The sequence below is a fragment of the Leucopleurus acutus genome, assembly GCF_964270905.1.
Source record: "Leucopleurus acutus genome assembly, chromosome: 11".
NCBI classification, from domain to species: domain Eukaryota; kingdom Metazoa; phylum Chordata; class Mammalia; order Artiodactyla; family Delphinidae; genus Leucopleurus; species Leucopleurus acutus.
The window spans coordinates 30,808,093-30,830,992 of NC_139152.1; positions in this window are offsets into that span (position 1 = coordinate 30,808,093).

Below are 22,900 nucleotides of genomic sequence, written 5' to 3' on the forward strand. Positions count from 1 at the left end.
TGTTAGTGCTGGAAGGGTCAGCCAGTGGTCTGGGATTTAATTCACATATCCTTTCTGCACCAGGCTCTTTAAGATCATTGAGTTAGCCTAAGAATTTTGAAGCTGTAGAATTCAAGACAGTGCATTACGATACGCCAATATTACTATTCTCCTGCTCTGACATTCTCCACTGGTGGACAGATGAAGGAGAAGGAAGGGCAGTCACCAGTAACTGAGAGTAAATGAAACTGGAATATTATAATTCAGTATCATTTGAGTGACTGAATTGGCTGGCAGAGTGTTCTGCAGTTAAGGGTGAGGAAAGATTGATTCTGCACATGACACCACTACTGTATTTATACAAGTCTACTGGGACAGTTGTTTACCTTGAATTGTTTTCTTCATTCATTTCAGTCAGACAGTTGTGTTGACTGATTTTCCTTTTTGATGTATGAAATGACTGACTGAATTTACCATTTAATTTCCACTAATGCACTGTAAAAACAATACATTACTTAAATTGGATTGGAAGGTATGAAAATGTTTACCCCAGAACTAGAAAGGCCAGATAAATCATACGAAACATTTGACTGTGAGTGTTAGAAAGCTACTGAGGTAGCCATGACCTAGAAAAGTAAAATAGAGAAAGAAACTCACTGAAGTGAGAACAATATTCTGCACATGCGTTTCTAGCCCAGTCATTTAGAAACTACTGATGAAGAGCAAAAGTCTGAGAAACCAAATGTGACTCCTAAGAGGTAGAAAAGCCAGTAGATCTTAGGACAATGTCATAGGACTAAGGAAACCAGAGTTGGAATTGAGAAATAACAAGGCAGCTAGAATTTTAAGGACCAAAATCACAGAGAGAGTAAAGATTCAGAGAACGGAGCTGGATTCAGCAACAGTGTTTCCTTGCAGTATTTTCCATGTATAATAGGTAGACAAGACAAGATGCTAAGAAGTCAAACAAAAGCTAACTGAAGTCAAAGCAAAGACTTAGTTGGCTCATAATGCTGAAGAGACAAAATTGGGGTTCAGAACCTATGAAAGATTTGTGGCCCAATGGAAAACTAATGATATGAATTAGGACATTGGAAGTCTCTACATATGTGTGTGTGTGTGTGTGTGTGTGTGTGTGTGTGTCTGTGTGTCTATGTGTTAGGAAGGTTGATGCAACATCTACATTGAACCTCATAAAGAAGGAAAATGAGTATGAAGTTGGTCCAGTGACTGAGGTGATCTTCCCCTCTGCTCCCTACCTAAGAATAGGAAATTCTCTCCTCAAGAAAATACAGTTGACCCTGGAACAATGTAGGGGTTAGAGACGCTGACTCCCTGTGCAGTCAAAAATCCCCATATAACTTTATGGTCGGCCCTTCTTATCTGTGGTTCTGAATCTGAGGATTCAACCAACCACAGATCGTGTAGTACTGTATTACTTATTGAAAAAAAAATCCATGCATAAGTGGATCTGTGCAGTTCAAACCCAGGTTGTTCAAAGGACAACTGTAATGTCATTCAGATTCTCTACAACTTGTCATATCCCAAGTCTGGTATTCACTGAAGAACCACCAAGACTACCAAGAAAAGGAGAATTAGAATAAAAAACAAAAAAGAATCAGAATCATAGATGACCTAAACGTTCAAGTTCATACATATTTTGGTAAATATTATCAAGTTCAAGAAAATAGATGACAAGGTGAAGAATTTAACTTGACAACTAGAAACTATAAACTGATTGAAGTTGAACTGATAGAATTAAAAATTATACGAAATTTAAAACTCGGTAGTGGATTGGACACAGGTAAAGAGAGGTAAGTGAACTGGAAGATAGAGTAGTAACAATATTAAGACTAAAGCATGGGAAATGAAAAGAATAAAAAGTACACAAAAGCGCATTTGAGACATATGGGCCACAATAAACATTTTTATCATATGTGTAAACTGGAGTCCAAAGAAAAAAGGAGAGAGAGATTGGGATGAAAACAATATTAACAGCTGAGAGTTCTCTAAAACTAAAAAGAATATATGGAGCCTTAAATTCAATAAGCACTAAAAAAAAGCAACAAGAACAAATACAAAGAAAACCACACCTAAGATCACCACAGTACAATTCATGAACAGCAAAGAAAAACATGACATCTTAAAAGCAGCCCGAGGAAAAAGATTACTTTCAAAGGAACAATAGGATTGAGATTACAGCTTACTTCTCAGCGAAACTGACTGGATACTAGAAAATAATGGAATAACATTTTTAAGTGCTAAAGAAAAGAACTGCGCATTGGGAATTCTAGAGGCAGAGAAAATGTTGTTTGGAAGGAAAGATGAAATAAGGAAATTTGCAGACAAACAAAATTTAGAAAATATGTTCTCATCAGAACTGACTGAATTAAATTCTAAAGGGAGACCTGCAGGCAGAAGGAAGATTATCACAGATGAAAATAAGGACTTTATAAAGAATTATGTATAACAGAAAGGATAAATAAGTGGATAAACCTAAATAAAATCTAACAGCAAAAAAGAGTAATAATAAAATATATCAAACATTAGAATGCATTACAACAAAAGGAAGAGGAAAAAGTAGTAAAAGAAATTTAAGATCTCAGCATTGCTTGAGAAGAAGTAAAAGAGCTAATAAGTCATGGTACATGTGTAACTGCTACTTATGTAAAAATAACAAGCTAATACAAGGGAAAATGGAATGTGAAGAAATCTCAAAGGAAGAAAGAAGAGCAAAAGGAACATAACAAGGTGGGACAAATAGTAAGCAAGGAGTAAACGGTCTATAAGAAAATACATTAGCTGTAAATACTGAAATTAAAGGACAAGGATTATTGAAACAAACCAAAAACCTAATTCTGTGCCACCTACAAGAGACAAGAGTCAGATTGAAAATGAAAGGATTCAAAAATTATGTCATAACAACAATAAGTAAAATTGCAGAAGATTTTTTAATGTTAACATAGATTTGAAAGCAAAAAGTATCACTGGCGATAAGGCAGGATAATAAAACCCACTGTTACTTTACAAGGAATATATTATAAGTCTAAACTTCAATGCAATGTATGAAGGGAAATTCCAAAAATCTAAGTAGAAATAGAAAAATCTAAATTACCTAGATCAGTAACATAGAACCACAACAACAAATCAGCAGATTATAGAAGATCTGAATACCATCATTAAAAACTTTGGCCTAAATTTACATAAAACACTGCACCGACAATGATGGAATATATATATTATGCAGAAATTTTTAGGTGCACATGGCACATTTATAAAATTGACTATATTCTGGTTATAAAACAAGGCTCTGAATAAGCAAGAAATTTAAACCTGTATAACCAATATTTTACCAAATAGTTGGATATTAAAAACATACTTCTGATCATTATGTAGGTCAAAGATAAAGTCGCAATGGGAATTAGAATTTTATTAATTGAATGATAATGAAAATATGCCATAACAAAACCTGTGGGTTGCAAATAAAGCTGTGGTCACAGAGAAGTTTATGTATTCCAATTATACTCTCTAAATGTAAAACGGAAAGGAATAAAGCAACTAGAAGATAACCTATCACCCTGAGGTAGGCAGCTCCTGAACTGTACCTGGTGGGGAAGGCAGGGAACTTCAGGAGGCCAGCTGAGAGCACGGTGAACACCATGTCAGGAGCAGTCTCCAAGAAAGAGAATTTAATGTACAAAGGGATGACTAAAATATATTTAAGAGCTAGCACCCTGACCCCTCTTAAGGATGACTTATGTTGCTGGGGAAAAAATAAGAAGTGCTCGATGTAGAAGGTGAATAGCTTTATAATTCCCAGGAGAATCTTGGTACCAGGACCACACAATGAAAAACTTGGAGTCCCCGTGGCTAATCCAGCAGAGAGAAAAGGAGAAACAGAGATGCGAGAGAAAATAAAGGGAACTCTTGGTGCAGTTTGGTGCTGCTGCAGGCCCAAGTCCAGGTATGTGCTCTCTATCTCCACATCTTAAATAAAAGCCACCATGTTCCTCAGTCTTTCAGATACTTAGAATTTCTCTTTAGAACCTGAAAATGGGGTCAGGTCTCCTGTCTGCATTGCTACAGTACAAAATAGAGGCAGGATGTTTGAAATAGTTCTCCATCTGGCAGAGGAGGCCTTGAAGCTGTGAGCCACTCGCTGCAAACCAGCAGGACATGAAGGATTCTTGAGCAGATCTGAAGCTACTGGGAGGCCTTTGAGGAGTTAAATCCCATAGTAAATACTGTACCTTCAATGGCCCCTTCTCCCTCTCTGTCCAGTCTTCCTCCACTCCCGTGGGGGCCCAAAGGGGTTAAATGAGCACTCTGATGTAATCAATATAGCAAATTACTGGTATCTTCTATGGATTATTGAGATCATAAATGCCCTATATACAGTATTATGTAGAAAGCAAGAGAGTTGATATAATACTTATATAAAACCGTGAAGGTGGAACTATCGTCCTTGGTCCTTACCATATAAACACACACACATAGACACACACACACTTAATGGAGATTGAAAATTTACTTATTTATTATTTTCCAAACCAATAGATGCACACCTAAATCTCCAATGGTAATGTCTATGATAAGCTTTTTTAGTCAGGGTATCATATGTAGACATAGCAGTTTCAATTCAAAATCAGGCTACCACCTGTTAAATATACAGGAGTCCATGTTTATGTGCCATGATCCATCACTGTTGTGCTAAAGCCATGTAAGCAAATTAAATGGGGATATCTAGGAATCACAACTACTACATTTTTCATATCTTTGACAGTAATACACATCTCTTCAAGAATTCCAGAAATGCAGTATTGCTGTTGATTTCAAGCTTGTTGGAATGGGAGACAAGTTCAGTTCAGTTTCATTTGGCTTTCCTACACAAATTTGAAAAGCAAGACAAGGGGTGTTCTATCACTAACTGTGTTTTTTCCACTTATATATCAGGAACGGGATAAATATCCACAAATTTCATTATGAACCAGTGAGCACACTGTGAGTTGGGCTTGGGTCAGAACTCAGCTTATCACCTGACCTCCATATCTCTCATGCTAACAACTTGAGAGGGTATCATTTCTGTTTAATAGATGGTATTGATACCTCAGACCACTTAATCTAGATGTTTTTGAAGTGTCTGAATGTTACCCCAGGTCAGTGTCAGATTCAATAATTCAGTTGCTGATTCAAGACTCTTATAAGATACACATATGCATGTGCATGTGCACACACACACACATCCATTCATTCATCTATCTGTCATCTACCTATCTATATCTATAAATATTTTTTGACATAGCATTAAGTGAAAGAAGTGTGAGAACATTTCCCAGTTTGTGGATTTTCAATTTTCCCTTGTGAAGACTGAGTTGCTATATTTATAGAAGCTTGAGAAGCTGGAGTTACTAGGTCTTAATGATTCATACATTTTATCATAGTAAATATCTTTTAATCCCTGATAGTATTTTTGACTTCTTTTTCTGATATTATTATAACTAAATCCATTTCTTTTTGATCAGTATTCTCCCCTTAGATTCTTTCTGTCACTTATACTTCAGACTGCCTATGTCCTGTTAAATTGGGTATGTCATAAATAAATAATAATAATTGTCTATTTAGCTAAATTAAATCTTACGTTTAATGTATTTATTGTGATTTTAATTAGCCCTTCAAATTCTTGGGTTTCGCATCTGTGGATTCAATCAACTTGGATTGAAATTTCCATTCATTTTACTACTACATTTTATATGAGGGACTTGAGCATCAGCAGATTTTGGTATATGCAGGGGCTCCTGGGACCAATCCCCCTCAGGTACCAAGGGATGACTGTAATCTTCTGCTGTTGGATAAGTACTTTATAAATGTCAATGAGATACAGTTGATAATGATGGTGGTTCAGTTCAACTGTATGGTCACTGATTTTCTGTAAGCAGAATCTGTCAATTACTGATAGAGGTCTGTTGAGGTCTCCAACTATAATAATAGAGCTGTTTATTTCATCTTGCCATTCTATCTGTTTTTGCCTCACTTATTTTGGTACTTTGCTGTTATGCACATACACATTAAGGATTAAGTCTTCTTAGAAAATTGACCCCCTTATCGTTATGTAATGCCTCTCTCTATCCCTGATAATTTTCCTTGTTTGAAGTCTGCTTTGCCTGACATTAATATAGCTACTCCAGCTTTCCCTTCATTAGTGTTATATAGTTTTCTTCATCACTTTACTTATAATCTATGTCTTTCTTTTTAAAGTGGGTTTCTTGCAGACAACATATAGTCAGTTGTTTTTTTTATCCCCTCTGTCATTTTCTGTTTTTAATTTTTATAGTTTCATTTAATCCATTCACATTTAAAGTGATGATGTGTATAGTTGGATTAATCTCTCCCCTTTCTGTAGTGTTCTCTATTCATTGCACTTCTTATGTCTTATTTTTTAATGTTCTACCCCTTTTCTGCCTTATCTGGTTTAATTAGGCATTTTATATGATTCTGTTTTCTTTCATTTCTTAACAAATCAGTTATATTTCTTTTTAAAAAATGATTTTAGTGGTTGCCCTAAGGATGGCAACATGTATTTACAACATGTATTTACAAGTCCACTTCTAAATAGGTCTATATTATTTTATGAGTGTGTAGGCACCTTAAAATATTTCGTATTCATCCCTTCTAACATTGATGTCACTCATTTCACTTATCAATAAGCTATACTCATCCAATATATTGTTGCTGTTGTTAGTTTGAACACTTATATTAAATCAAGTAAGAAAAAGAAAAGTAAAAGGGTTTATTTTACCTTTATGTGTTCCCTCTCTAATGCTCTTCATTTCTTTACATAGATCTCAGTTTCTAACCTGCATCATTTTCTTTCTCTAAACTTTAAAAAAATTAAATTTCTTTAAACATTTTTTGAAAGGCAGACCTACTGGTGAAAAATTCCTCATTTTTGTTCATTTGAGAAAGTCTTTATTTCTCCTTCATTTTTGAGGAACAATTTTCCTTAATACAGAAGTCTAGCTTGGTGATTCCTTTATTTCAACATTTTAAATATTTCTCTCCACTCTCTGTTTGCTTGCATTGTTGATGACAAGAAGTCTGCTATAAATCTTATACTTCTTTCTTCATAGGTAAGGTGTTGTTTTTCTGTGTGTGTGTTTCAAGATTTTTTCTTTGATTTTCTGTAGTTTGAACACAACATGCCAGGTGAAAGTTTTTTTTATTATTTATCCCACTTGGACTCCTCTGAGCCCTTGATCTATGGTTTGGTGTCTGTCATTATTTTTGAAAAATTCTTAGCTATTTTCACCTCACAAATTATATTAGTATTGTGAACTGAAATCCCATGTTTTTTATTACCAATTCATACTCTCCTCTAATAAGCCATTCATCATAGAAGACCTGCCACCTTACACTTCCTCTAGATCCACCTCTGCTGAGACCATTGCATCAAAGTGAGAACTAATCTCAAACTGATATTTCCAATTTTCTCTTTGCACAGTGCTGAGTAGTGGGAACTTTAATTGTAACTGATCGATTTTTGTCTTTTATATAGTGTGCAGAATGTTTATTTGCACAAAACATAAATAACGTGTGTATATATATGTGCATGTATATGTTATGTGTGTGTGTGTGTGTGTGTGTGTGTGTGTGTGTGTGTGTATAAAAATGTTATGATTCCTTGCTTGGAAGGATGGAATCTAGGGCAACAAGAAAAGAGGGAGTGATACATGGTCTTCCTCTTAACTTTACCTTTCTTTCTCTCCTTTTCTTTTTTTACCTAAGTTATTTATTTAATTCATCTCTTGCTACAAGAAAAGTGATGCAAAATCAGTCTACTGGTCATCATTTGATACAAATAACGAACATGGGCTTAAGGTCCTATACATTTTACTGGTCCATGTGCAAGAATAGTCCAAATCTGAGCTGTGGTCCATGATGTAGAACAATGGTCCAGGTTTTCTTTATTCATCTTCATTGCAGGTCAGAAGTGGCTTCAAATGAGGGTTATGGAATAAAGAATGGTTACCATATCTCTAGGAAAAGGGCTTGGACCTGACGCAGAGATGGGGATAGACAAAAACTTGGGTTCTTATGTTTTCTCTGGTGCAAACAGGAAGGCATTCAGCAAGCTGACTCCCACCCTGGGGAACATGACAAAGTAAATAGGGGCCTTCCAAGTGTGAGCTAAGCCCTCCTTGCTTGAGGCACCTCTAGACATGGGAAGCCCCAGATGTGGTTGGGACATACCTAGAGCCCCAGAAACCCAGAGTCTAGCCACCACTCCATTTTCGACCTGATTCAAAGCTATCATTGCCTCTTTATTATTCTAGAGATTATAAAGAAATTATTATTCCTGATTAAAAACAGAATTATCAAATTTAAAATCATTGTGATAGCAGTAAGCAGCAAGTTATATTCCTTAGAAAATCAATGCAATGAAATACGTACTCGGCATACATACATACTCAATTTTTCTCAGAATTCAGAAGAAAATAATAGAAACTAGGTGTGATGAGAAAACAGTTAAGTGAAAGAAGGTGGAAAATAAAATCCAATCTACAGAAAATCGTAACTTCATGAAACAGTCACTTTTACAAATTACAAGATTTTTTTTAATCCAGCAAGTGACAAAGTTATTTATCAGTTACTAGTTTCATATTCCTTTCAACATTTCTGAAGACACAAGTCAAGATGAAGCTGATAATTGCCCAACATTTGATCTGATAAAAACATAATGCTGCAAACGAAGGAGAACTTTCCTCTGGTGAATGGTGGACTGAGGGGGGGAAAATGAAGCACGTTTTCACCTCGTGGAACTGAGAATGCATGAAGAAACGTTGATAAAATATTTGATTAACTTAACCACAGATGTTCACAAACTGAGTTTTAAATAGATATTTATGGTTTTCCAAAGCAACCGAAGCAGCATCCCATCTTCATGGGATCAGCTAGTGAGTATCAAAATTATTTAATACACTCTGTCCCCTACTGTCAAAGTGAATATACTCAAGTGCTTGGCATTCTGTAGAATAGTGGTTAAGGAGAAACTTGAAATGTGTTTTCTCTTGTCCAGCAAGTTAACATTTTCTGTTAGGTTTCTGTTTTCTCTCGAAGGACCTACTCTTCTCTTGATGGTAAGTTATTCTCTTTAAGGACACGCTGTCCCCCCGCCCGTCCCCTCAACTACAGTAGTATGCTTTATCCAGAGATTTCTGTAGGGCACAAATATCATGATATGATAATGCAAAATACATATGTACATTTTAGTTAGCAGATGGTTGGTCTCCTTATATAGATTTTAAAATACAAATCAAAATAAAATTCAGATGGAATAAGGACTTAAATATATAGAGCATAAAATTACTGAAATAATACAGGAGATAACAAACTCTGAGCTACGCAGACATAATGATTTGGTTAAACACCAAAAGCTTCAAAAAGTTTAAACAAATCTCAAAATAGAGAAATAACTTCTGCAATGCAAAATAATCAATATAGGGGCAAGAGATTTCATTAAAAAATAAAGGTAACTATTATATTGAATAAATGCCAAGAAGAAGAAATTCAGGAAAGCAAATGTAAAAAATGTGATAAATACAATGAAATGCGCAAACTAACCAGTGTTCAACAAAACAAAATTTAAAATAAAAATAATATGAATGTTTTGTCTATATGTTTAATTCATGAAATTTGTTAAATGTAAACTATTCAAATTGATGGAAATATAAACATTGGACTAATATTCTGTATTGTTTTGGATTTTGCTTTCTATTTGATAGTAAGATTTAGAGACTTTTTCATGTCTGTTTATAGATTTATAACTTTTTCAAAATACCTTCATAGCACATATTCTGGATTCTTCATAATTTATTTGTCATTCTTATGGGGATTTCAAGTTGTCCTCACTTGGTTGCTATGCCAGCAATTCTATACGAGAAAACCTTATCCATACAATTTGGTTTCGATGTGTTTTCTTAGCACTCATTAATTCTCCTGAAGAAACCTGCTCCTTTTCCCAAACTTTAATTCAGGAAACACAAGGATAGTCACCTAATTTTAGAACTTTGTTTTGTGTTATTGAGATCTGTATTGTTAATCTTACGATCTCACGGTTCTTCCTCAGTTTGGTCATATTTCCTTATGCTAACAAAATCTTCTTTTGAGAGATAAAAAAATATTTTTTATTCTTACTGAAGATGCACTTAAAATATTTTTCATTAATTTTTACTTTTGTTGTTGGCACCAAATTACTGAGTAAAGGGCAAAAGAAACAACTTTATTCAGCCATATATAATTACAAATCAGTTTGTTGATATTTAGTAATATTGGTTCTTATTATCCATTATCCTAAATTAAAATTTAGTATATTTACAGACGCTCAGAAACACTAGGAAGTTAAAATTACATATTATTTCTTTGCTCTTGAAATTACATTTGATAAGCTTTTGTATTTTCTTAAGGAACAATCTGTGTCTTCAGCACTTTTTGATGTAGCATTACATTAAGAACATTTTCCATGTTATTAAATATTTTTTGAAAGCATGTTAATACCTACAAAACATTCCATCTTATGCAAGTACCACATAATTTATCTGTGCCTTTATTACTTGATATTAAATGTGTTTCTATCCCCAAACATTCTATAAAAGCATTCTTGCACATTAATCCTTGTTAATTGCTTTATTTCTTTAAAATAATTCTTATAATGCTATATAAGTAAAGTATGCTGTGGGCACTCAAAACCATAGAGAAAACAGTACATCTAAATGTATTAGTGTTTAAGAATCATAACACATCGAGGGGGATTTTAAGTGAATGAACCTAGTGATTAATTTTAAGAACATAAAACTTGAGACAACCAGATATTATGTGCTCCCTAATGTGAAGAAATAAGTGTAGCACATCAACTATGAAGAACTCTTACCAATCAAATCTGAATCAAAACTGTAGTTCCCAATCACTAATTTGTTAAAAAATAAAAACATGAAAATCGGAGAAATATGTTAAAAATAAAACAGGAATACACACAGAAAAATGCAAAATTTTGTTAACTCTACAAGGCAAATGACCACCCACAAGGAAGAATAAACGTCATGGAAAAAAGAGAGAGGGACAACCTATAGATTTAAAGACAAGAGAATAATCAACCAAGCTATCAATATTCTGAGCCCTGTTGGGATTCTGATTTCAATAAAACAACTTTGGAAATAAATTATGATACATCATGCAGATATATACACTGACTAGATTTTTTAATATTAAGGGTTTATTGTTAAATTTGTGGGTGGATAGCTGGAAAAGCTTTTGTCTTATTTTGTATTTTTTTAGTCCTTATGCTATTTTTTCCCCGATGAAATGTTATGCTTAGGATTTTCATCTATACTATTCAGGGGTTAAAGTAACTCTGAAGTAATCCTAAAGTAACCTTAAAGTAATCGTGTTTTGGGCAGAGCCAAAACACGATTGGACATATGTTGATAATTATTGATCTTCTCTATATTTACGTATTTTTTGAGAATTTAAAATGCCACAAAAGGGAGCAACAGGAAATGAGTTTACTTTTTTGGTGGGGAATAGATAATACAGTCTTGTTATATACATATATATATATATATATATATATATATATATATATGGTTTATCCTGAGAGATTTGGGAAAGGAAGTGATATGATGGGATTCACAAGTGAGAGTGCACTCTTATGAACATGGACATGAATTCATCCAGGAGCAAGGAGACCATTAATACCTTCCTCAATTTCTATAATTCCAGTCCCCTCTCTGTGACACTCTTATGGGCTATAATTTCTCTACAGAATGATAATAGAATGATAAAGAAAATAAGAATGAATTAAAAATGAGATGTGAAAGCCAAAGGGACTCCTTGGTAGAGGCAAAGAAGCCCTCGTTTTGCAGCAGGAGTGCAGAGAAAGCCAAACATGAGGCCTGAGATTTATTAGTCTGTGCGACTAACTTCAAAGGAGGTTAAATTTGGCAGATTTGTTATACCAAGGGCATTGCCCCCATTGGGAAAATCTGAAGCTTTAACACACAGAATCTGGACATGCGGATGATTGCTTCTGAAGATTTTGATTCTTTTGATTCCTCTGACTCTTCTAAGCCTGCAGAAGTGTTCCATTCCTTTTTGCTAAGAGCAGTCATCTCAGTAATCCTGAAAGGCAGCAGATATACCACTCAAGATCTGCCCTCACTTTCCCTCCTGGCCACTTGGCTTATACCTAGGTTTTAAGTCACAATATCAAGCAACTGAGGATGCACTTGGCTTCATAAACAAAGTACTGTAATTTAAAGATGCTGCAAATCTATCTGACATGTATCAGTAGCCATCTGGGATGTATGAGTGGCACTGTATTAGAAGATTCTTTATCAAAGGGACTGGAACATAGAATTGGAAAGGGAAGAATTTATTTACCTGAGAATATTCTTTGGAGATAAAGGATTTAGTGTCCTGGAAAGAACCTCAGGAGATTGTACAAACTAATAAGGTGGCTCCCAGTACATGGCATGGTACACACAGTGGCCAAGCTGAGCAAAACTGAAATGCATGAACTGCAATGTCAGATGTTGGATAAAGAAATTAAAAAGTTCAGAGAAGTAGACATGCTAGAATGGATGTAATATGTACAGTCAGAAGATAAGCATGATGGTTATGTTCCTTGGGATGGCCCAAGGACACAAAATTTATCAAGGCCATATGAATGGCCTGGTGAAACAGGAAGCAGCATCATTAAAAAGTTCAGGGGCTTCCCTGGTGGCACAGTGGTTGAGAGTCTGCCTGCCGATGCAGGGGACGCGGGTTCGTGCCCCGGCCCGGGAGGATCCCACATGCCGCGGAGCAGCTGGGCCCATGAGCCATGGCCGCTGGGCCTGTGCGTCCAGAGCCTGTGCTCCGCACCGGGAGAGGCCACAACAGTGAGAGGCCCGTGTACAGGAAAAAAATAAAATAAATTCAGTAGTGTCTCTACTTTTCATTTTAGGGCTGGAGATAGAAAATACTGTTACAGAATTTATCTAGCTGAAAACAATGTCCATGAATGGACTTTAAAATAGTAGAGTCTAGGTGGCAGCAGTTAACTGTCAGTAACCAGGTGGTACTTAACCACATATGTTGTGATCACTAGCAAAGTTGGAGTAATAGCCCTGGGAACCAGATACACAGGGACTTACAAGGATGGTTAATAGAATATGACCTCCCTAGGGGCAAAATAGATTGGTGTCTGACAAAGTCACTACTCAGCTTGAACCAGCAGAAGAAATCAAGGTTTGGTGATTGGGCGTCTGAGGATAGCCACCCTAATAAATATGTCATGATTCCTTGCATAGGTTTCAGACTGGGGACCATTGTTCAGAATCAGAGCCCACTAAACAGTGGTTCCAAGTGGAACAATTGCAATACCATAGCATGTATACAAAGCAATGATTTGCTGCATTTTTCCTCAAGAAAATTATGGCCATTTACTCACTTGACTATAAATTGGAAGATGGGGATTACTCATATTTTTAGCACTGTTGGTATAGGTTATGGGGTTTCTGTGATATTGAACTATGAATACTTTGAAACATTATTGTGGCCTTCCTATATGTATGGGGGCATATGGGAGACAGGTAATAAATCACTTACATAGACCACCTGATGGTCATTTCCCTGGACCCTGAATGTTTAATTGGTATTAACATACTTGGAAGTTAGTACAACTTCCAGATTGGGTCCTTGGTTGTAGATAACTACCAAAATAGGGAAAGCCACATGGAAGCCTCTGAAACTGTTCCTGTCATGAGAAAGTAAGTGAAAATATATAAATAAAAATTGTATCGTATATGTATTATATAGAGTTTAGGAGATTTATATCAGCTATGAGTTTCTAACAGAAGCAAGGATGGTGGTCCTTATCACATCCCGTTAAGTTACCTAGCAATGTTCTTGGAAAAACCAGATGGATCCTGGAAGGTGACTGTAGACCGCTGCAAGCTCAACCCAGTAGTTGCCCTGATTGAAGTTTCCATGATGGATGTGGTAACTTTGTTAGAACAGATAGAGCCTCAGGTTCTGGTATATGGACATTGTTTTGGCATATGCATTCTTTTCTATTTCAGTAAGAAAAGAGGATCAGGGAGAGTTTTTGCTCACTTCAAATGTGTAATAAACACTTGCAAATTTTGCTGTTGAGCTGTAATTCCTTTTCCTCTGCTATAATGTAGTCCAAAGGGATCTCGGACTATCTAAACATTGCAGAGCGCAGCACATGAATCCATTGCTTTCAGGATAGCATGTTAATCTCTTCAAATAGTTAGTACTATGAAGGCCTTCATGAGACACTGTTTAGAGGATGGAGTGGTCATGATGGCAGAGAGAGAGACCAACAGCATGGATTCCCACTAACTAAGGCTAATCTAGCTACTGCTACTGCCAAATGTCCAACCTGTAAGAAAAAGAGACCAAAACCAAGCTCCAAAATTACATAATTTCTTGAGATTTACTATCTACCTGGTAACAAGTTAACTATTTTGAATAGCTTCCATCCTGAGAATATCACTGGTCTTGTCACTAGAATAAATTATTATTATATATTTCTGCCAGTGTATATGGGTTTCAAAAACATTCCTGTTCTGCTAATTGTTTTTCAAAGAAATGAGTTTTATGGAAGGTGTGATGGTTTATTTTATGCCTCAACTTGACTGGGCCACAGGGTGGCCAGATATTTGGTCAAACATTACTCTGGGTGTATCTGTGAGGATGTTTCTTTTGTTTGTTTGTTTTTTTCTTTTTAACATCTTTATTGGAGTATAATTGCTTACAAAGGTGTGTTAGTTTCTCCTTTATAACAAGGTGAATCAGCTATACATATACATTTATCCCCATATCTCCTCCTCCTTGAGTCTCCTTCCCACCCTCCCTATCCCAGCCCTCTAGGTGGACACAAAGCACCGAGCTGATGTCCCTGTGCTATGCAGCTGCTTTCCCCACTAGCTAGCTATTTTATATTTGGTGGTGTATATATGTCCATGCCACTCTCACTTCGTCCCAGCTTACCCTTTCCCCCTCCCCATGTCCTCAAGTCCATTATCTACGTTTGCGTCTTTATTCCTGTCCTGCCCCTAAGTTCTTCAGAACCATATATTTTTTTAGATTCCATATAAATGTGTTAGCATATGGTATTTGTTTTTCTCTTTCTGACTTACTTCACTCTGTATGACAGTCTCTAGGTCCATCCACCTCACTACAAATAACTCAATTTTGTTTCTTTTTATGGCTGAGTAATATTCCATTGTATATATGTGCCACATCTTCTTTATCCATTCATCTGTCGATGGACACTTAGGTTGCTTCCGTGTCCTGGCTATTGTAAATAGAGATGCAGTGAACATTGTGGTACATGACTCTTTCTGAATTATGGTTTTCTCAGGGTATATGCCCAGTAGTGGGATTGCTGGGTCGTATGGTAGTTCCAGTTTTACTTTTTTAAGGAAGCTCCATATTGTTCCCCATAGTGGCTGTATCAATTTACATTCCCACCAACAGTGCAAGAGGGTTCCCTTTTCTCCACACCCTCTCCAGCATTTGTTGTTTGTAGATTTTTTGATGATGGCCATTCTGACCAGTGTGAAGTGATACCTCATTGTAGTTTTGATTTGCATTTCTCTAATGATTAGTGATGTTGAGCATCCTTTCATATGTTTATTGGAAATCTGTATATTTTCTTTGGAGAAATGTCTCTTTAGGTCTTCTGCCCACTTTGGGGTTGGGTTGTTTGTTTAATTGGTATTGAGCTGCATGAGCTGCTTGTAAATTTTGGAGATTACTCCTTTGTCAGTTGCTTCAATTGCACATATTTTCTCCCATTCTCAGGGTTGTCTTTTCATCTTCTTTATGGTTTCTTTTGCTGTGCAAAATATTTTAAGTTTCATTAGGTCCCATTTGTTTATTTTTCTTTTTATTTCCATTACTCTAGGAGGTGGGTCTAAAAGGATCTTGCTGTGATTTATGTCATAGCCTGTTCTCCCTATGTTTACCTCTAAGGGTTTTATAGTGTCTGGCCTTACATTTAGGTCTTTAATCCATTTTGAGTTTATTTTTGTGTATGGTTTAAGGTAGTTTTCTAATTTCATTCTTTTACATGTAGCTGTCCAGTTTTCCCAGCACTACTTATTGAAGAGGCTGTCTTTTCTCCATTGTATATCCTTGCCTCCTTTATCAGAAATAAGGTGACCATATGTGCGTGGGTCACCTCTGGGCTTTCTATCCTGTTCCATTGATCTTGATTTCTGTTTTTGTGCCAGTACCATACTGTCTTGACTACTGTAACTTTGAGTGTAGTCTGAAGAAGGGAGCCTGATTCCTCCAGCTCCATTTTTCTTTCTCAAGGTTGCTTTGGCTATTTGGGGTCTTTTGTGTTTCCATATAAATTGTGAAATTTTTTGTTCTAGTTCTGTGAAAAATACCATTGGTAGTTTGATAAGGATTGCATTGAATCTGTAGATTGCTTTGGGTAGTAGAGTCATTTTCACAATGTTGATTCTTCCAATCATAAACATGGTTTATCTCTCCAACAGTTTGTATCATCTTTAATTTCTTTCATCAGTGTCTTATAGTTTTCTGCATACAACTCTTTTGTTTCCTTAGGTAGGTTTTTTCCTAGGTATTTTATTCTTTTTGTTGCAATGGTAAATGGGAGTGTTTCCTTCATTTCACTTTCAGATTTTATATCATTAGTGTATAGGAATGCAAGAGATTTCTGAGCATTAATTTTGTATCCTGCTACTTTACCAAATTCATTGATTAGCTCTAGTAGTTTTCTGGTAGCATCTTTAGGATTCTCTGTGTATAGTATCATGTCATCTGCAAACAGTGACAGTTTTACTGCTTCTTTTCCAATTTGGATTCCTTTTAGTTCTTTTTCTTCTTAGATTGCTCTGTTTAAAACTTCCAAAACTATGTTGAATAATAGTGGTGAGAGTGGGCAACCTTGTCTTTTTCCTGATCTTAGTGGAAATGATTTCAGTTTTTCACCATTGAGAACGATGTTGGCTGTGGGTTTTTCATATATGGCCTTTATTATGTTGAGGTAAGTTCCCTCTATGCCTACTTTCTGCAGGGTTTTTTTTCATAAATGGGTGTTGAATATTGCCAAAGGCTTTTCTGCATCTATTGAGATGATCCTACGGTTTTTCTCCTTCATTTTGTTAATATGATTTATCACATTGATTGATTTGCGTATATTGAAGAATCCTTGCACCCCACTCGATCATGCTTTATGATCCTTTTAATATGCTGTTGGATTCTGATTGCTAGTATTTTGTTGAGGATTTTTGCATCTAAATTTCTTAGTGGTATTGGCCTGTAGTTTTCTTTTTTTGTGAAATCTTTGTCTGGTTTTGGTATCAGGGTGATGGTGGCCTCATAGAATGAGTTTAGGAGTGTTCCTCCTTCTGCTATATTTTGGAATAGTTTGAGAAAGACAGGTGTTAATTCTTCTCTAAATGTTTGATAGAATTCGCCTCTGAAGCCATCTGGTCTTGGACTTTTGTTTGTTGGAAGATTTTTAATCACAGTTTCAATTTCAGTATTTGTGATTGGTCTGTTTATATTTTCTATTTCTTCCTGGTTCAGTCTCGGAAGGTTGTGCTTTTCTAAGAATTTGTCCATTTCTTCCAGGTTGTCCATTTTATTGGCATAGAGTAGCTTCTAGTAATCTCTCATGATCCTTTATATTTCTGCAGTGTCAGTTGTTACTTCTCCTTTTTCATTTCTAATTCTATATTTTGAATCTTTTCCCTGTTTTTCTTCATGAGTCTGGCTATTGTTTATCAATTTTGTTTATCTTCACAAAGAACAAGGTTTTCGTTTTATTGATCTTTGCTATTGTTTCCTTCATTTTTTTTTCATTTATTTCTGATTTGATCTTTATGATTTCTTTCCTTCTGCTAACTTTGGGGCTTTTTTGGTTCTTTCTCTAATTTCTTTAGGTGTAAGGTTAGGTTTCTTATTTGAGATGTTTCTTCTTTCTTGTGGTAGGATTGTATCGCTATATACTTCCCTCTTAGAGCTGCTTTTGCTACATCCCATAGGTTTTGGGTCATCGTGTTTTCATTGTCATTTGTTTCTAGGTATTTTTTGATTTCCTCTTTGATTTCTTCAGTGATCTATTGGTTATTTAGTAGTGTATTGTTTAGCCTCCATGTGTTTGTATTTTTTATAGATTTTTTTCCTGTAATTGATACTAGTCTCATAGCATTGTGGTTAGAAAAGATACTTGATATGACTTCAATTTTCTTAAATTTACAAATGCTTGATTTGTGACCCAAGATATAATCTATCCTGGAGAATGTTCCATGAGCATTTGAGAAGAAAGTGTATTCTGTGGTTTCTGGATGGAATGTCCTATAAATATCAATTAAGTCCATCTTGTTTAATGTATCATTTAAGGCTTGTGTTTCCTTCATTATTTATTTTCATTTTGGATCATCTGTCCATTTGTAAAAGTGGGGTGTTAAAGTGCCCTACTATTATTGTGTTACTGTCGATTTTCCCTTTTATGGCTGTTTGCATTTGCCGTATGTATTGAGGTGCTCCTATGTTGGGTGCATAAATATTTACAATTTTTATATCTTCCTGTTAGATTCATCCCTTGCTCATTTGTAGTGTCCTTCTTTCTCTCTTGTAATAGTCTTTATTTTAAAGTCTATTTTGTCTGATATGAGAATTGCTACTCCAGCTTTCTTTTGATTTCCATTTGCATGGAATATCTTTTTCCATCCCCTCACTTTCAGTCTGTTTGTGTCCCTCAGTCTGAAGTGGGTCTCTTGTAGACAGCATATATGGGTCCTGTTTTTGTATACATTCAGCCAGTCTAAGTCTTTTGGTTGGAGCATCTAAACCATTTACATTTAAGGTAGTTACCGATATGTATGTTCCTATTACCAGTTTCTTAATTGTTTGGGGGTTGTTATTGTAGGTATTTTCCTTCTCTTATGTTTCTTGCCTAGAGAAGTTCCTTTCACATTTTTTGTAAAGCTGGTTTGTTGTTGCTGAATTCTCTTAGCTTTTGGTTGTCTGTAAAGGTTTTAATTTCTCTATCAAATCTGAATGAGATCCTTGCTGGGTAGAGTAATCTTCGTTGTATGTTTTTCCCTTTCATCACTTTAAATGTCATACCATTCCCATCTTGCTTGCAGAGTTTCTGCTGAAAGATCAGCTGTTAACCTTTTGGGGATTCCCTTGTATTTATTTGTTGCTTTTCCCTTCCTGCTTTTAATATATTTTCTTTGTATTTAATTTTTGATAGTTTGATTAATATGTGTCTTGGCGTGTTTCTCTGATAGTATCCTATTGGACTCTCTGTGCTTCCTGGACTTGATTGACTCTCTGTGGAATCAGGAGGTGTTGCTTTCCTGGTATCCTTGTGCGACAGTACCCTAAGGTTTCAGCACTATGAACCAGGGAAGCTCACCCCAGTATTCAGCTTCAGTATTCAGTCGCTACTGGGGTTCCACTTGCCCCCTGGTTGATCTCAGTCTCCATTTCAAGTGATATTGTATGACCCAAAGCCCTACTCTGTATCACATTGTTGGTCCTTCTATCCTGGTCAACCCCTACCTTAATCTGGTGTGGTCAGACCCCTATACAAAGATGCTCCTGTCAGGCATGACCTTCCAAAGGATATATCTCCCTGAGAGCAAAGGCAAAGGCCAGACCTCTTTAGGGTAAAGTTAAATTCCCTACAAGTACATTTATCAAAGTCACATTTATGCTATCATTTTAAGGATTTGCAATAGTGATTCCAAAGTTCAGACAACATTGTAAAGTTTCTTGTCCTTTTATTCTGTTGAAATAATGACACCTGCTTACTAGGAATATGAAAAAGCTCCAACCAAGGTGACACTTGGACACAATTTCACTTATATGCCAGCTCTAAGATGTCACTTGCCTGTTCACTATCCTTAATTTATCACAGAGTTAATTAAATTTTATGCTCTTCTTGTATAATCATTTGTACACCTTCTATGATTAACCTTACACAGTCATTTTTCCACAATAATTTAAACAAAATTTTAGTGTATTTAGCTCATTTTTATTGTATGTGTTCTGTGATATTAGGAAAATGTCACTGAATTTACGAAATTAAATCTAAATATTTTTATTATCCATAAATCTTATATTTATTTAGTATAGGTCTTGCCATCATGGAATGTTTTTCTATTAGAAACTTTGATAAATGTGTTGTAACCATAGGAATGATTTGCAAGACAGCAGGAGTAGTCAAAATAGACTAAATTAATGTGTTAGGTTTAGTGTTCACACAGCATGCTTTACTTTAATTGATTACTCTATAGCCAAACTTAAATTACTAGTATCAGTGCTGATAGAAGAAAATGAATATTTAATAAAACACCCTTTGTATCATAGTAGCAGATTAATCTAAGTAAAAAAGCTATCATTTGTGGGCTTCCCTGGTGGCGCAGTGGTTGAGAGTCCGCCTGCCGATGCAGGGGACATGGGTTCGTGCCCCGGTCTGGGAGGATCCCACATGCCGCGGAGCGGCTGGGCCCGTGAGCCATGGCCGCTGAGCCTGCGCGTCTGGAGCCTGTGCTCCATAACGGGAGAGGTCACAGCAGCGAGAGGCCCGTGTAACGCAAAAAAAAAAAAAAAAAAAAAAAAAAGCTATCATTTGTAATAAGTTTTTAAGGCTACTTTGATATCTTGAGTACATGCAATATTAAAGAGCTTATAAATACAAAGAGCAAGATAAGTTGGGATAATTTAACAAAAAGTCTCTGCAATTAACTTTGAATTATGATGCATTTGGATTTAAAAATTAAGTAATACACTTACATTGAGAAGAAGTGGCAATACATTTTTTCTAGCTTTGAAATTGCAACAGATTCATTTATCAATAGAATTATATCAACAGAAATAACATAATGAGTAAACGGTAAATGATTAATTTATGAACTTCATAACTAACTCTTAGAGTCATTGATGTTTACATATAGATAATCTTAAGACAAATAATTCATGGATAAAGTACATTTTATTCCCCCATCATCAATCACCATCATTGTCATCAATGCAACAGAGTTTTTGGAATAAAACTCAAATGAATAACAATAAGGAATATCACATTACTAAAATGTAAAAAATTATATAACTAAGAAAAAACCTTGTAAGTTAATACTGAGAGTAAAAATAGAATAAAATTACAGATAAGGATAAAAGGCAAATTTTATGCATTCTTAAATATATTCTTTAAATCCCAAACATAATTTTGACTATTAAATTATTTAAATTCCTTAATCTGGAGATGCGTTACAAAAAATAATCCTGTATACACTATAAAATCAGAAGTATATAATACCTTAGTGGTTTATTATGACTGCTGAACTTCAACTGTGTCTTTAGCTCCATGGATTTTATTCCATTCTGTGTTAAAATTGAAAATCAGTGATTGCAAGAAAAAAATTAATTCCTGTTTTTTCCCCCATGTTTCTCCCAAAGTGGCTGAAGTAGGAGATGGAAACATTACCATTGAAAAAGAAGGTACAAGAAGAGCCAGATTTATGGGCATGCACCTAGTGCATCCACTCAGACCCAGACAGAAGGACTACACACTTGGTTTAATGCTCTATTGTTGCCATCTTGAAATTCTGAAGAATTTTTGAATAAACAGCACTGCATTTTCATTTTTCACTGAGTATGCATAGCCATAAATAAAGTCAAACCTGTTGGTGATGTCAATCTGGAAAACTCCTATCTGGGTCAAGGAGAGACTGACTGGGCATGGCTGCCAGGCATGTGCTTAAATGAATACTTGGAGAGACCATATATAAAATAGATAAACAACAAGGATTTACTGTCTAGCATAGGGAAATATATTCAGTATCACATAATAACCTATAATGGAAAAGAACTGAGAAAAATGAATATATATTAATTTATTCATACAAATATATAACCGAATCACTTTGCTGTAAACCTGAAACTAACACAATATTGTAAATCAAATATACTTCAATTAAAGAAAAGAATACTTGGAGAGAACATGACTATTCTCTGAAACTTGGAATAAGCCTATGACCCTGGGTTTTATTCCTTTCCAGTACAGCTCGTCTGTTCTGAAGAGATTTTGACTGGCAAATAGTGAAGAGACCCTTCTTTACTTGATAAAAGCAAACAAATAAATACCAACAATAACCAAAAAAAAGGAGGATGGGCAATATCAATATTAAAATGGACAAATTCATGATCCACAAAGAATATATAATAATATGAATAGCAAACACTTTTAGAATAATGAGAAGATGATTAATATTGGTCTTATAATGTAAGTGGAAATCTTTGACTCATCTCTCAAAATGATTTTAAGCAAGTCCATAGAAAACTTTAAAAATGATATCGATTTTGAAGAGTATAAGTACAAGTCTGAATTAATAGGTTTATACTGAAATTTAAAATTAGACTAAATAGACATGCAAAGAGCTCCCAAATATCTGAAAAACGTTCAAAATTTATGTTCTCAAAGCAATAAACTTAAATCAGTTATTAAAAATAGAAAAAAACCACAGTTTCTGGCCTCAGTGCAATAACTTGAGAAATTAATAAGCTTAACACAATAACAAGTAGGAAATTATAATATAGAACTCATTTAAATAGCTCTAATTACTCTGAAAGAAAGCAAAATTACAATGCCTATTTAGAAATTAAGTACTTACAGAACCAAACATAACAAAGTATATAAAATATACTAAACCTTTACTCAAAGAGAACATGAAAAGCTATAAATCCTTTCATTATTAAGAAGAGAGAGTATATATATATATATATATAAAAACATAATTATTAAATTTCAGTGGATTTATTGGGAAAATGGACATGAAATTAGATGAAGCTAGAAACAGATAATACT